We start from the raw sequence: 15,888 nt of genomic DNA, 5'->3' as shown, positions 1-15,888 counted from the left end.
CTCAAAAGGGAAAAGATAGTGACGTCAAATTTTAAAAGTCTCTGCTATTGCCAGCAACTCTTTATCAGGGGTGTGATAATTTATTTGGGCACACGTAATTGCTTAAAGAGAAAGCAAGCCGGGTGTGACGTCCCTTCATATAGTTGACTTAGTATGCAACCATATGCAAAATTACTGGCGGCGGTTTCTATAATTAAGGGGAGCTCTTGTGTAAAGTGTCGAAGGATGGGGCAGAATAAATTTCGACTTTAAGAGTTGAAACACTTCATTTTGTTCAAAAGTCCATATAAACTTTCGTTCCTTCATAAGGAGAATAGTCAGGGGTTTAATTAATATAAAATAGTTCTTTATGAAGCGTCTATAAAAATTCGAAAATCCAAGAAACTGTTGCAGTTGCTTTATCCTTTTAGGCACAGGCTACCCCTTAATGCACTTAACTTTTTTTAGATCCATGCTAATCCCTCCATGAGAAATAATATCCAAAAAAGCCAATACTTTTTACATCTAAAGAACGTTTTCTTGAGATTAACTACAAGTTGGTGATCTCTTTTTCATTTTTGCTAAATATAAGTACATCAAGGTAGAAAACAAATTTGCCAAGATAGTCCCTAAATATATCATTCATGAAAGCTTGAAAAGTAGACGGAGCATTCGCTAGACCAAAAGGTACAACTTGATACTCAAAAAGACCATGACGACAATGAAAAGCTGTTCTTACAAGATAATAAGCGTCAAGGAGGTCAAATTTAGTGTAAATCTTAGCTACTGAAAGTACATTAATTAGGTGATCTATTAAAGAGAGAGGAAACTCGTTCTTTATAGTAATGATGGTCATATCACAATGACCGACGCACAATCTTAATTCATTGTTTGGCTTCTTAACAAAGAAGCAAACAGCGCCCACTGGACTAAATGAAGGCCTTATCCAGCCCTTTTTCAATGCCTTTTCAATGTAGTCCTTACGTGTCTTAGAATTACCTGCAGATAGCGGCTACAACTTGCTGCAGGTTGGCAAAGTGGCTTCTTGAATGAACACTATATTAGTCGTATGGTCTGTGGGGAGGGAGACCGTAAATACTACAAGGATCATTTTTCAAATGAAATAAGTCGGAGTAACGCTGTATTTCATAGGTATACCTCGAGAATCTATAGGAGATTGAAAGGAAGCATACTTTTTAACCATGGAAACCGCGCAAAAGTAGACTGGTAATCCTAAGGAGTTTTTATCGAAAACTTCAGCGCTACACATTCTGATTTTGGTTTCTTTTGAAATTTGTTGGGCTTCTCTTAACTATAACAGACATATTCTTATCCATGTGACCCCCTCAATATATGTGTTGAAACTTCATGGACACTGCTCCAAAAAATTATAGGATTGTGCTTTAGAAGCCAAGGTAGCCCTCGCAAAGGGTATTTATCCAGTTTAGACACGTAACATTATACTTACCCGTTATGTGAACTTAAAGCAAGCCGAATTGACTTCGTCATATTATAAATAGGTTCCTTCGCATTAAAAACCATCGGATAAATCTACGTAGAATGCACATTTAAGTAATGAAACCTTAAGTTATTACGTCTTGCAAATCCGGAATCAATGACAACATATGCAACACAACTACCGTCGAGAAATAATTCCAAATTAATATTAGCTAAAGTTGCTCTTAATATAGTTTTCTGAGAAAGGTTATCCGTACAAGTGTTAAGGCCTTCGTTAACAATAAAAGAACGTAAAACCCGCAGTTTAATACTGCTACCAAGGTGTTTTAGTTGTTGACCCGTGGCCTTTAAACGATTCTCCTCCTTTACAAGACACGCATTCAATTTATGGGCAGGATCACCACAATGTGCACAAAGAATTTCCCGCCGCCGGCGGCCTTTTTCTCAGGTGACAAAGACATCTAAAAAGATGTTTTGCAACTTCGCATGAACCACACTAAAATTATTCATACAAGTTGTGTATAATTTGTTACTTTTAAAATTAAAGCTTTTCTCCACAGCTTCTTCAAATCACAGATTGTCAACTTGCATGCAAAACTGTTGCGAATGACTAATTGGGGTGGGTTCCCAAAATGTTAGCAAGAATATCTTTCATTTCTTCTGTAAGGCCAATTAAAAATTATTGCTTCAAGGCAACTCTAGTAAGCCCAAATATCACTTCGGATAAATTAAAGTTAATAACGTAATTGTCTACTGATCCTGACTGATGAAGATATAAAAGCTTGTTTTTAACATCCCTACTTCATCAAAAAAGCCAAAGCTGGCCTTAAGCGTGATAAAAAACTTCTTAAATGAAAGTTTTTTATATTTATAGGCTTTACAATGAAAACACTTAAAGGCTGGGCCGCGGAAAAAACTAACAGCGTAAAGGACTTTTGGAAACCTTGAAAAAATTTCCCCCAGAGCCTTAAAAGTTATAAGTTAAAACAAAAAAAGTATTTAAATGTTCTCTGTCACAAGGAAAGAGGTTTGGTTCTCTAACGGAGATAATGTTGAACGTACATTGGCTGCTTTGAAGTGCAAGTTGAAACGGCTGAAAGAAGGCTTTAGTTCCTCGTATTTGAAGTGAAGAACGTTTATATGTTCTTGATACTTCAAAACTAAATCCTCTATACCCCACTTAATTTAATTTATTCTGAAATAAACTATAAGCTGTTTCTTTGACTAATTCTGACAAAACTGTTTGGTCAAGACTAATGATACTTAACGAAAAACAAAAGATTAAAAATGAACAATTGGGGTTTTGTTATAATGTTATAATCAAAGTAAGTATTATAACGTCCTATTGAGATAAAAAGCTCAAGAGTAACAGCAGTTAGAGCAATAGATTTTTAAAGACTGGATAAAAATTAATAAAGTAACTAAAACGTATAATAGTAACCAAAAAATATGAAAAGAGCAATTATATTAAATCAAAACTACAAGAACAAAAGTAACAAAGCGCTTTATTATAAAGAATTCAACAAAAGCGGAAATCCTTTCACCATGAGGGAGGCTTGCTATAGAAACTCATCCGCGCAACAAAAACGGAACGTGCCAGCCAAATTAGGTACTTCAGGCCCTTTAGGGCTATGAAAACAATGTGCCATGTGGATATTCGTTCCCAGTGATTCAACATTTATACAAAGTAATGGTTGCTACGTAAAAGGTTAAATTTGTAATTTCATAATATATCTTGATAGTAACCACTACAGCTGGCAACTATGGTTATTTTAAGGAATGCATAAGGTTATCTAACTTAGTAAAAATGCATAGAAGTAGGTATGCTACAACGTTGCTCGTTTAAGTCTTTAAAAGATGGCGTCTGACCCTACATAGCGTAGGTCAAAGTGTGATTCGAGAAGACCGCAAGATTTCTTCTTAGCTGACTCTGATGCTAGCTAGTTTCTACATATACCATTATTACTATTTTAGAAGCGGTTGAGCCACCTTGATTTTTGCGACATCTAAAAAGTTAAGCTAATGAGACATGGGTAAAACATACAGATTACGTGCTTTTCAAAAAGAATAAGCCAACTGCGGCCTTTTAATCTTGCCTTAATCTAAAGAGCAAAGTTAACTAAAAGGCAAAGTAGTATACCTAATAAAACAATAATTTGTCCCTTTTAACCTTAGTTTTTCTTGTTTGGGGTTACTGCTTTTTAAACGCATCGAGAGAGTATAAAAGTATTTAAAAAAGCGGTTGCGAATGTTTAACAATGATCCCTGGCTCAATTTCACTAAAATATAATATTGAAATTATAAAAGAGTACATTAAAGCGTTGGCATGAACACTATAAAACTACGATAAAGGAATAAAGGAACGGGAGTTGTTTTACTATAAGCGATCAAGCCTTTTGTATAACTTTATAAAAAGGTTAAAAAGCCTTTCCACTAATATATATATTTGTAGATCAACGGTGGTCAAATTTTGTTCAGGAGTGCCACTTATTTCACTAAAATATTTGACGCGCCACATTTTTTATTTCTACATTCTTCTGAAATACAATGCATGTACCCCTACCCTACTAATTCATCTGAATCGGGTAATAGGTTAAAAGTTTTTACCTTCCTAAATTTTTTTAGGTAAATAATTTTATTGTCAAGCTTTTTATTATAAAATTTATGAAATAAAACATTATCCCACTTGTTCAACCTAAAACTGGCCTTAAACACTAGATTACTATTATCAAAAAACCACATTATCAAACACAGATCACTCTGTTATTAAATAATCTAAATAAAATGTAAATATACTTATGCTTATGTTAAAAAAAAAGGCAATTTGTGGGGACCCGAGAAGAATAAAATTTTTTAAATCTTTGTCGGTTAATACTGCGCGATATTTATTTTTAATGATATTCATAGTTAAAAATGTTTTCTCACAAATATAAGTGCAGTCAGTTCTACAAAAGTAACGGAGCGCAAATTCAAATTAACTTGGATAAATCAGTTCTGGGTAGTAGTTTTCAAACGAGGCAAACTTTTGACTGGAAGCGTTTCCTAGCATGTCCTTAGGTTTTCCATGCAATGTCCACTTGGGGGTGAGCTGGATAAATAGCAACCCCGGTAGATAAAACTGAAAAAGGATTTGAGAAAAGCTGCACAAAGTTAACATCCTCTTGAAAATCGGTAGATCTCCCTTCATAGGATTGTTTTAGGAGAAATACTTGTTTTAAAAAATTCGTGAAGTTTTGAATTTTTGTTTTTGCCATTAGTTCTTGCATTCGAGCAAAATGGTGCAGTTCGCCTTTACCCAGACGCTCTTCGGAAAGTGACAGTTTAGATTTGAAAGATAGAAACAAACCGAACAAGATGGGGAAAAAAATAGTTTTGCCTTGCAAACGCTCATTTAAATTGTTTAAAGGACTCATAATATCTGCCATAAAAGCTAAATTCACAACCAATCTTTATTTTTGAGAAGTGAGCACTCATATGGGAGTGAATCACTCTCTTCTAAATATCCCACAACTAAGTTTTTTAAATTTCAAAACCTTTTTTTTTTCAAGGGCTTTACCTCAAGATAGCCAACGAACCGTACAATGTAACAGTAATTCAAGCTTTCTTCTCTTTCATTTAAATTTGTGAGAAAAAATTAGTGAAATCCCCTTCTTTGAAGAACCCTGGCTTGAATGTGGTTGAAAAATTGTATCACAGGATTAAAATAGAACGAAAGTGTATATCCTTGGCACAGAGATCTTCTTGGTGAATAATGCAGTGGTATTTAAGAACTTTGCTTTTTAAATATTCTTCCAACAACCTTACAAAACCTTTTACCTTCCCGGTCATTGCCGGGGCTCCAATTTGTCCCAGTTTAATTGATAATTATCAATTACATTTTTAATTTCCTTGAAAAACATTTTCTCCTTTACTAGATTTTAGCTGCCGCATTTTGAGAATTTCTTCTTTAATATCGAATTGTTCGTTGACACAACGCGTATAAATGCACAATTGTGCAGTGTCAGTTACATCGCAGCTCTCGTCCAAAGCAAGATAAAAGTAGGAGCACGGTCATATGGTGAAATATTTGTTTACCAACATCGTCGGCCATTTCTTCGAGTTTTCTTATAACAGCGTTTCTTGAAAGGGTGATATCATCAACCAGTACAGCACCAACGCAATAGTTACGGCTCTCGACCCACTGGTGTGTAAGTCACTGCAGTGAGTGGAGGGAGGGGGCCGAGGAACCGCATGCCACATAAAATGATTTCGCGTACCACGGTTGGCACCCCTTGTTCAAATGAAATTTAAGATTCTTTCATTTAATTCGGTTCCGTTTAAGATGCGACAGAATCGATAATACCCGTATTATATACATAAATAATTGGTTTACGTTGCCCCCGATGTATATTTATAATCGCTTTTATTTTAAAAAATATTAGTTTAGGACATTTTTAGTTGGTTTATCCTTTAGTCACGTTTTCTGTGTAATTTAATTTTGTTTAGTGCATGTGTGTAAGTTGTTTGTTTGCGATAAAAATACCTTTATTACTGTGGGTGAACATAGTTGCCCGTGGTTAAGATGTTTAATAACATATAAAAGAGAAGATAATCTAAGCGTCCCCCATAGCTATTTAAATACGCAGTTCCGTCTTACCGGAATCGAGAGTTCTCCTCGTAGCTCAGCGGTGACTTGAAGCGCATACTCATGGTCATGGGACCAATTCCCCACGACGCGACTCTACTTTTCGGTCTTTAATAATCTTGTATTGAACCTTAGCCTCATTAAATTCTAATACCCTAAATCAAGACCTGCTTTGCGTAATTAAGTAGTGACTATCGATATAAATAGCAAGTTAAAAATCATTCTGACTTGAGTAATTAGAGATGAAGAAGAAAAAAATGTTTAATTTGACTGTCTATTGTTAGGGAGTAATAAAGTCTGTAAAATGAAAAAAATTATAAAAAAGGTGGAAACAGTGTTTACATTGTTAGTGTTTTGATTATATAAAACAACCCCTTAAGGCCTTTTAAAAGCTGTAATGATTTTAAAGACTTTTAAAATATAAATCTTTAAAGCGTATTACAAACTTAGTTACAAAGTAAATTATATGTATTTTTAAAATAGGAATGTTAAAATTTTAAGGTCCAACTTTCTTCCTTTAGTCACGAATATGCTCACAATAAACTTCATGTAACTATGTTTGATCGCTTTTAAACAGAGTAACGTACTGAGATTAAAAGATCTTAAAAGTTATAATAATAAAATATGACCAAAGTCACGGAAGTGCGTCTAAAAGCTATTGTAAGAAAGATGGTACAAAGGAGTGACGTTAATAGCACCATGCACCGGTTCGGAGCCGTCAACATGATTCGATCACAACCCTGCTGGTGATGTAGTAGTGCTAGTACAAAGAGACAGCCATACACACAATTCGACACCAGCACGGTTCTGTTTTTAAGTTAAAACAATTTTTTTTGCCGGCACAGTAAGGCGTAAATATGGGGTCAGCGTGCACCTTGGAAACGTCAAGGTTACTTTTTTTAACCCTTTAACAAGCAAAACTCTGGGGCTTAAATTGATTTGTTTTAAGTTCACTGGTAACTAAAGTTACCACTTTTTTAATTTTTGTTGGTTGCTGTCTAATCCGTTAGTACATGGTACTCAAACTTACCAGAGTTGTTTTGGGGATCGCGCCTGTCGTTTAGGGTCTTCCATAGACCTCCTTTTGCAAATTAGACCTAGGCGACAATTGCTAAAAATAGTAACTGGTAACCTTTGAGGGGATAGTCATAATACGATTATGAACCTTGCAACTTACGGCGGTGTGTGCGTGGCATAGCGTTTATGTGTCCTCTAACAGTTTATCATCAAAATAATTGTTTTAGGTTAATATCATATATATCTCTTTTTTCTTTAAAAACCTTTTTTTTACTTATAATTATAATTATTGCATTTCTTCTAGTATATATTTTACATAACTTACCAAATTATATCCTTACTTTTTACATTTCTGACTACTTTTAATTTATACATACATGAACTTTTTAATCCTTTAAATTTTAGTGAGAAACTAAATACAGGCTATAACTTTGGTCAATTGCTTAAAAGCTTAGAAGATTCTTTAACTTATTTAGCTATAGATAAATCTATTATTGAAATAATTGTACAAATTTTTTGCTTTTATTATTATCGTTGAATTATAAAACATTTTATAAGCTAGAGAACGAGAAAGAAATCAGTAAAAAGTATAAAGAAAATGGAAAAAATATTGCAATAAATCCTTTCAAAAGTAGGTTAATAATATATAGTAATAAAAATTTTTTTAAGTTAATGAAAGAATTAAATTATATTGAAAGTGGTAATAGAAATATTATATTACATGTTATCAACAACACTGACATCTATAATAATTATTAATAATAAAGAATTTATGGTCAATCCACTGAATTTTATATCACATGAATTTCCAATTACTTCTCTTGATAGTAAAGATGGTTCAACTATTTTATATCATATCAGAAGTTTATTTATTTTTGCTTTTAAAAGGTTTAATTGCATCCGTAGATACTTTTGGAAAATGCAAATTGTCTTCTATCCATGTATATTATTTAATTAGAACTAATCTAATCTTTTTTAAAAGACTATTTTTTATTTCGTAAATTTATTTACTAGAATAAAAACTCAGTTGCTTTTGAAGAACTTGAGGATTCCTATTATCCTGAATTTGGCTGGAGTGGAATCAGCATTATTGATTCTCATAATGTTTTCCTTTTTATGATTTATATATAATTAATAGATTTGATTCGAAATTAGTTTGTCTCTGTGAATCGCTATAGAAGAAGTCTAATTTTTTATGCTGATCAAAATGTTAGTAGGTTCATTTCGTTAGCGCATTGCCCTAGGTTTGTTTAGTTTTTATAAGGATTTAATAATTTCTTAGAATATTATTGTCTATAAAATCTTTACTTGTCTTTTTACTTTTAGCAACATAAATATATTTAATTTTTTAAAATTTTTAGCATAGTACATGATTTACATAGAGAGTGGTATATATCTCTTAAAAATTTGTTTATTATATTAATCGGATTCCTACTATTTATATTTGCCAATAAGTTATTTTTTTTAGTTTTTCTTTAAAATATTTTAAAAATTTAAGCTTTTAAAATGAAATTTGGTATAGAGTAAGATTTTATTACTTTTTATTTGTTAATAATTTATGTTTTTTTTTAAGTTTATACTAAATATTTATAGAAAATTGTCAGAGAGCTTTTTATGAAAAATATATTTAAAAACTCTTTGAAAGTTTATATACTTTTTTTTATTTTTTTTAATACTTTTAAAGTTTTTAAAATATTAGTTGTACTTATTTTTATATATGAAGCACTTCATAATGTTTTCATAGTTAACTTTTATAACCAGTTTTTTTGCTATAATTATTTATTAACTTTTAATAAATATATATACATAGTTTTTTTTAATTTTTTAATTATGTTAACTTTGTTGTAAGCTTTTAATTTTTTGTTATAATAATTTTAAGTATCTATAAATTATATTTTTTTTAATTTTGAATAATTATATTATTTTAATAATAATATTAGTTCAGTTTGTACTCTTGACTTTGAGCAAAGCAGTAATACTCTCACGGCCGTTACAGAATTTAATCAAGTTAGTATTTGGGACCATCGACTTTCCGAAAAGGAAGGGCACGTGTCGCAGCTTATGGTTTTTTTATGAATATACTATTTTATACTTTTATAAAAATATAATATACATAAATCAATTTAGTTTGTATTGGCTATTCCTCTATTAGTTTTTATTTATCTTATATATTTTTAAGCTTGAAATACTGTATTATAATAATATTTCCTGTGGGAACAGCTTACAAATCTTTGTATTTTTTTTTATTTATTGCAAAATTTTTATTGGTTATGTTATGAATGAAATCCCCTAATTAATGTGAGAAAAATTGGAACAACCCTAATTTATAACCATTTTTTTGCTAATTCTATATCATATCGGTTTTCTCTTTTCGCTAGTAAAATTCGTTGTTTAACACTTCACAGTTGTCTTATAGAAAATTTTAACTATAATGCTTTTTGCTATTCATTAAGGTTATTTACTACACTTTGGAGCGCTTTTTTCTAAAGCGAAGAATATTTTATTTGATAACAATTGAAAGTTTTTTTTTGTAGATATTATAATTTTTTTTACTACATTTACCTTTTTATAGTTATTTTCTTATGAATACTGTTTGCATATGTATATATATATATGTTGGAATACTTCTTTTTGTTCAGTGTGCTATTCTTCTTTTGAAATTTTAATACTTCGTATATATTTTTTTTTAAAAAACGTTGAAATCATTTATAAATGATGTTTTACTATAAATACCCCTTCATTTATTATATTTTTATTAATTTTTTATAAAAATGAAATAATTATTTTATTATAAAAATTTGTTTTCTTTTATATATTACTGTTTTTATATTAAATATTATTTTGTTTTTATAACTGTTTTATAAACTTTTTAAATTTCTTTTTATTATAATATAATGATTTTTTTAATTCTTTATTATAATATTACTTTTAATTTGTAAAGAACTATAATTATATGTTTTTCTCTTAATTTCAACATTATTTACTTAAGTATTTTATGTATTCATATCGATTTATTTAGTAATATTTTTTTATAATAAATTTAAACTTTTGTTATTTTTTAAACTTGCAATAAAATTTATTATTTTTATTAATAATAATATCTATGGTTATTTACTTATTTATTATAAATTTATATATATATATATTTATATAATACTTTTCAAACCTTTATTGTTATTATTATGATATAAATATTAATTATTAATTTTTTCATAAACTGTTTTAATATCTATTACCTTTTTTTACAAAATCTTTCTATATTATCTTCAATTATTGTTTTTAATATAGCTTATTATATATCCTAATTTTTAACTTATTATAAATATTTATTGTAAATGTAAATTTTAGACTTTTTTAATATCATATATAACTTTTCTGCACAAATTTTTTATTATTATAAACTTTAAACTTTTATATATTATTACATTTTTTATAATAATATTTTGTTTCCAGACTTGTTAACTTTTATATTATTTAAATACACTTTACTTGTTATTATAATATCTCTAAATTTTAACTCATAAAACATTATTTTTAAATTGTCATTATTTATATTACAGTTTTTGTATATTGCTGTATCTATCTACTTATTATATTTATTGATTAACTTAAAAAATTTTTTTCTTGTTCTGGCAAACTTTATATGTTTATAAACAAATCTAACTTTTTAATGTTTTTCTAATGTAATTAAATTTATATTAAAGACTTTACACATTTTTATAACTTATAGTTCTTATTGATAATTTATAGCTTTTTAAATGAATCCTAATTATTAATATCTATTATATCCGTATTATATAACTTTAACCTGAAAAACTTTATGCAGTTCTTATTTGTTACAAACTCAAAATTTTATTCGTCAGCCTGGAAATAAAGAACTTTTTACTTCCGCTGGGAATCGTCAAGCCCTTGCGGTTGCAGGAAAAGACAGAAATGTTTATATTTATGACCCACGCAAGTGGGCTGTTCGTAGTGTTTGGAAATCGGCCTTGAAACACGAGGTCCGTTTTATATTATTAATTATTGTTATAAATTCATTATTATAAATATTGAAGATTTTACGTGTTTTTCTATCTGAAGCACGAAATGGTTTTTGCTATGCATTCGGCAAAATTGACGGAGAGGTAAAGTATAATTCCACTATATATTTATATTTTTCCTGATATATTATTATGAAAAAGTTTGCTTGTACCTCTTTGTCTAGAGAAGACTCGAACACTTCTCAATCAAAAACTTTTGATAACTTCCGTGCTGAAAGTCGTTGGATTGGTGCTTCCAAGGGAAGTTTTTTTATTAATTTAGTATATAATATTAATATAATTCTATTTTCCCGAAAAATGTAAACTAAAGATAAACATTTATATTAATTCATTGGTCAAGATTATTTTTTAATGTTTTAGTTACTTATGGTTATTATTTTGATAATAATCATAACATGGTAAACGTAGTTTTTTAAATGGTTTATTATTTTATCCATCTTTCTATTAGTTTTAAATATTATCCCAACAATGAATTATTAAGCAATTTTTCCGATTGTAAAACCCTCATGAGGGCAATAAATAATTTTTTTATTTGATTCGTTAGTGAAATCCTCTATTGGCTGCGTGGTCATTGCAATGTTGTTTGGGAAAATTAATTATTGTTTCTGAATATTCCAGCTTTTCTTGTCTGGCGATCTGTCTTGCCTTATAGCCACTAGGACTGTTTTCCATGCAATACCTTTATAGAAAAAAACGTTACATTTCAGTTTTTTTTTTCTCGGACTTTAATAAATCCTCCTGTGCTTTGTTCACTAAACATCTGCACTTTTCACCGGAGGAGAAGATAATGTTGATGCTTAATGTCGTTACAAGGATACAAATAATATATAATATTATCTATACTTGAAGTCTTTTTCTTGACACACACATGTATTCAGTATACATATTTACTACTCTTGTGATAGCTGCCAGCTCTATTAATAAGGTCCTGTTAGAGTATTGGTTAATGGCTGGTGCAATCGCCCGTGAGGACTGCTCATGGGCTTCTATGTGAGACCATTATTATAGAAATTGAGAAACCTGCAAAACTATTAGTATTAAGAAAAAATAGATTTACCATTAACTGCTCTATATTAACTCTCAATTGCTAGATAAAACAATTGCTATTTTCATATAAAGCGAATCGTAATTTTATAGTAATGAAATTATATTTAAATTTTTATATTAATACATAATGAGAGGTGCAACTTTTAACAAGCTATCATTTATTGTGAACCTCGTCTACGCCTTGTTAAACGTTAAATACTTTTTTTATATAAAACTTAGAGTGCAGTTTCCCTCCACAGCTTTTTTAAAAAAAAACGTTTTATTTCATTTACCACTTTTTGTTAATGTGTTTTTTTTTTTTTCAAGTTACTAATACTGACAACGTGCAGGTTTAGAGGATTTTCATATTTTTTAACTATACCGACACGTTTATAAAAATTGTAAAAATTTGATCACAAGTTTTTTTTGTTGCATTTATAATATTTTTAGTGTGGTAGTACTACATGGGGGAATCTAAAAGAATCTTGTGAGCCCCAAAGCTTTTGAACCAATCGGATTAAATAAAAATTTGACATCGTGTGGATTATACCAATTTCGAATTTGTGTTTTTTAATTTTTATTTATTAATATAATATTTAATATTATTACTTATTATCAATTTTACTAAATTTATATAATATATAATTATATTTTTTAAATTTTTTTAATCTCTACATATAATTCCACTTTATAACTTTGTATTTGCTATTATAACATGTTAAATATATACATGTATTATATACTTACAAGGTAATTCAAACTTGTCTAATTTTTTTTCTATAATAATGTAAACTTTTATTTTTTTATATATACTGTAATTATAAACTTTTCATATCTTTCTTTTATATATAGATTCCGCACTCAGATAGCGTGACTGGAATATGTTCCACCGGAGCTTTTTATATGCTGACCTTTTGTGAAAGTTAAATAAAAGTTTATATTATATTAAGCATCGAATATATCAATAAATTATATTATTATTTTTTATGAGTTATTAAAGTTAAAACAGTCCACAGACCTTTGATATACCTTTATTAAGATCGAATAACTTTTTTGTGATACCTGCAAGCACAGTACTAAGTTGTTTAGAGCTTTTATAATTTTTCTAGTTTTTCCTAAATTGCGTATAATTATTGAAAACTCAAATAAATTTATAATATTAAGCAACTTATAACTATAATTTGCGCAATATATTTCTTCTATTTCACGATGCCTTAATAACTTGTGTGTTTTGCTTTTTTTATTAATTTTATTGGCTTAAGGATACAGTAATTTTAGAGTAAACAGTGTTTGCTATTTTTTAACTTTTATTGTACTCGACTGGAAGTAATCTTTTTTTAGAGGTATCTCATGACTTCACTTTCGCTGCGCAATTATCACTTCGCTATAGCACTTGTGAATCGGAACAGGACTAGTCTGTGAGCTGTTAAAAATTTGAACTGAAAAACGGAAACAAAGTTGGAAATAATTTAACAACTGCTCGCACTAAACTATACTGAAGCGCCCATGTACTTTTTTTACACTGAATCCTTTTGTGCACCAATAACCAGCTTATCATAAATTAAGCCGAAAAAGACTGCTTTTTTAATTATAAATATAAACGGTATATTCTGGTGCTCGATCGAGTCAGCAAACGCTTGAACTTTCGAGCTGTCAATTAGGTTAAAGCTTGCAAAATAAAACATATATTAGAAAGAGGGGAAGTAAACATTTTTAACTCAGTTTTTTCTTCTTCTACTTCTTACACTAAGATCTATTCTGATAATAACAAAACTGCAAAGTGACTCGCGCGAACAGCTCATTGGTGAACTCTTTAGCCGGCAGTGCGAGCGAGATAGCTTGCGCTTAAAGGGGATATTCAGCAACGTCTTGACTCGCGGCAGATGCGTATACATGATCGACTTCTTTCTATTAAAACCAGGCTAATCAACTTGTTGGAATTTATGTTAGTATAGTAATAAATTTTCTGAATTTTATAAGGATTGTTACCAAGGTGGAGGAATCTGAGTTGTGTTTTTAATAACTTTATAAAAATTTATTGCGCAAATTTAAACTTTAAAGTTGAGTAAGACTCCATCTTTACAAGAATCTTTAAGGCGCTCAGTTAATGTAAGTTATTATTTATAATATAAAAACGTAATAGTGAGTTTTTAAACGAAACCATATATATACGACGCACAAGCCTTGCTTAGTAACAATATACATGTTGTAGCAACTATAATTAAATAAAAATTAAACTTTTTATTTATAAATATTATAACATTTTTTAAATAACTATATGTTGTAAATTATCCGAAATTGAATTAGACGTTATCTATTAAAATTTGATCTTGAATAGAAGTTTTCATTCCATAATAGTTTTGAATAAGCTTCTAGTGAATTATTAATGGTAATGGTTCCGCTCTGAGAGTCTCCAAATCGACAGCATCATCTTCATCGACGTCGATTCCGCCTACTAACGCGATGTTATCGCCGCGAATAAGTTGCAAGCCGAGCTCATCTTTTTCGACTCCTGTATGTAATGAGAAAATTCTTTCGTGACAATCTTTTAATATAACATTCACTTTTTGATCAAAACCTAATAAAAGTGGGCAGGTTACATAAAGGTAATAAGTTTATTCTAGTAAAATAAAAAAGGTCCAAAACTTTTCAAATTGATATAATAAAAGTAAAATTATATATTTTGAGTATAAAGTAAAACCCAAAAATATATTAATGCGAGTTAAGGTTAAATAAACAAATTAAATAAATTAAATTACATCAGAAATAAACGTTCGCTTAAGCAATAAAGTAGTATTGCCCTAATACGATAAGTTAGTAGTAGATTTTTTTTTTTCAAGTTTATAAAAGAAAAACAAAAAAGTTGTATGAAAGAAAAAAATGCACTATACTTAGAAACGCAGTAATAAAAAAATTTTTAAAAATATAAAGAAATTACCACGGATGGGGAAAGAGAATTAAAATTATAATATGTACTAACAAAAATTGTAAAGAAATGATGGCCAATTAAATCAGTTAGCCAACTTATGTAAAAAAGCTTAATATCCAAGAAATAAACCAAAATTATCTTTCAAATTAAATTTAACAGGACTAAATGATGGGCCTACACCTTGCAGTGTCCCCACAAGAATTTTGCCTTCATTTGTTAAAATTAATACTCTTTCTTTAATATAATCTTTAAGAGATGCCATGATACTACTATCAGCAATACAATGGTAAATCTAAATGTTCTGTGGATCAAGTATTAGACTTAAGGAAACTACTAAATTAAAATAAAGCAAACAATATAATATAAAAAACAGTTGGTAGCAAGTTAAAGGTGAAAAGGTATAACATTTCACTTTTCACCACACATGTGCTTGACAAGGGCTACAAGTTGCCCTTCCCTACCAAATTATTAAAGAAAATTATAGTCAATCATAGCATAGATTTATTTGTATTGTAACTTTGCAATCCTCTCCACCACCCCAATAAAGTAGCGAGTTTATAGATCTGTCTATTAAAATTTATGAGGGCGAGGTTAAAAAACGCGATAATCAAAGACCGAAAAGGAGACTCGCGCCGGTGGGAAACGAACTCACGCCCTTGAGAATGCGCATCGATGCCCTTAACCGCTGAGCTACGATGACAACTCTCCATGCTGGTATGATGGTTTTTCCTATTTTAACCTGTTAATGTCAGCACTTACCACTTTAATATAGAAGTGCCGTTTTACCATTGAACTACACGTGTCTAAACGAGGAA

The 15,888-nt window shown here is 29.5% G+C and overlaps 1 long non-coding RNA gene across 1 annotated transcript; it reads left to right on the top strand.

Annotated features, from left to right (window-relative positions):
* Positions 1-8,104: 8,104 nt before the first annotated feature.
* On the top strand, positions 8,105-11,348 carry LOC135119992 (uncharacterized). Its single transcript, XR_010278462.1, has 6 exons — positions 8,105-8,182; positions 8,234-8,322; positions 9,019-9,142; positions 10,942-11,079; positions 11,134-11,202; positions 11,260-11,348. It is a non-coding gene; the product is annotated as an uncharacterized LOC135119992 (long non-coding RNA).
* Positions 11,349-15,888: the final 4,540 nt, after the last annotated feature.

This window comes from Zophobas morio, unplaced genomic scaffold (assembly GCF_036711695.1).
Source record: "Zophobas morio isolate AGI-343-1 ecotype UQ-CSIRO unplaced genomic scaffold, CSIRO_AGI_Zmor_V1 ptg000329l, whole genome shotgun sequence".
In the NCBI taxonomy this organism is placed as follows: domain Eukaryota; kingdom Metazoa; phylum Arthropoda; class Insecta; order Coleoptera; family Tenebrionidae; genus Zophobas; species Zophobas morio.
This window is presented reverse-complemented; position numbering and strand designations above follow the sequence as displayed.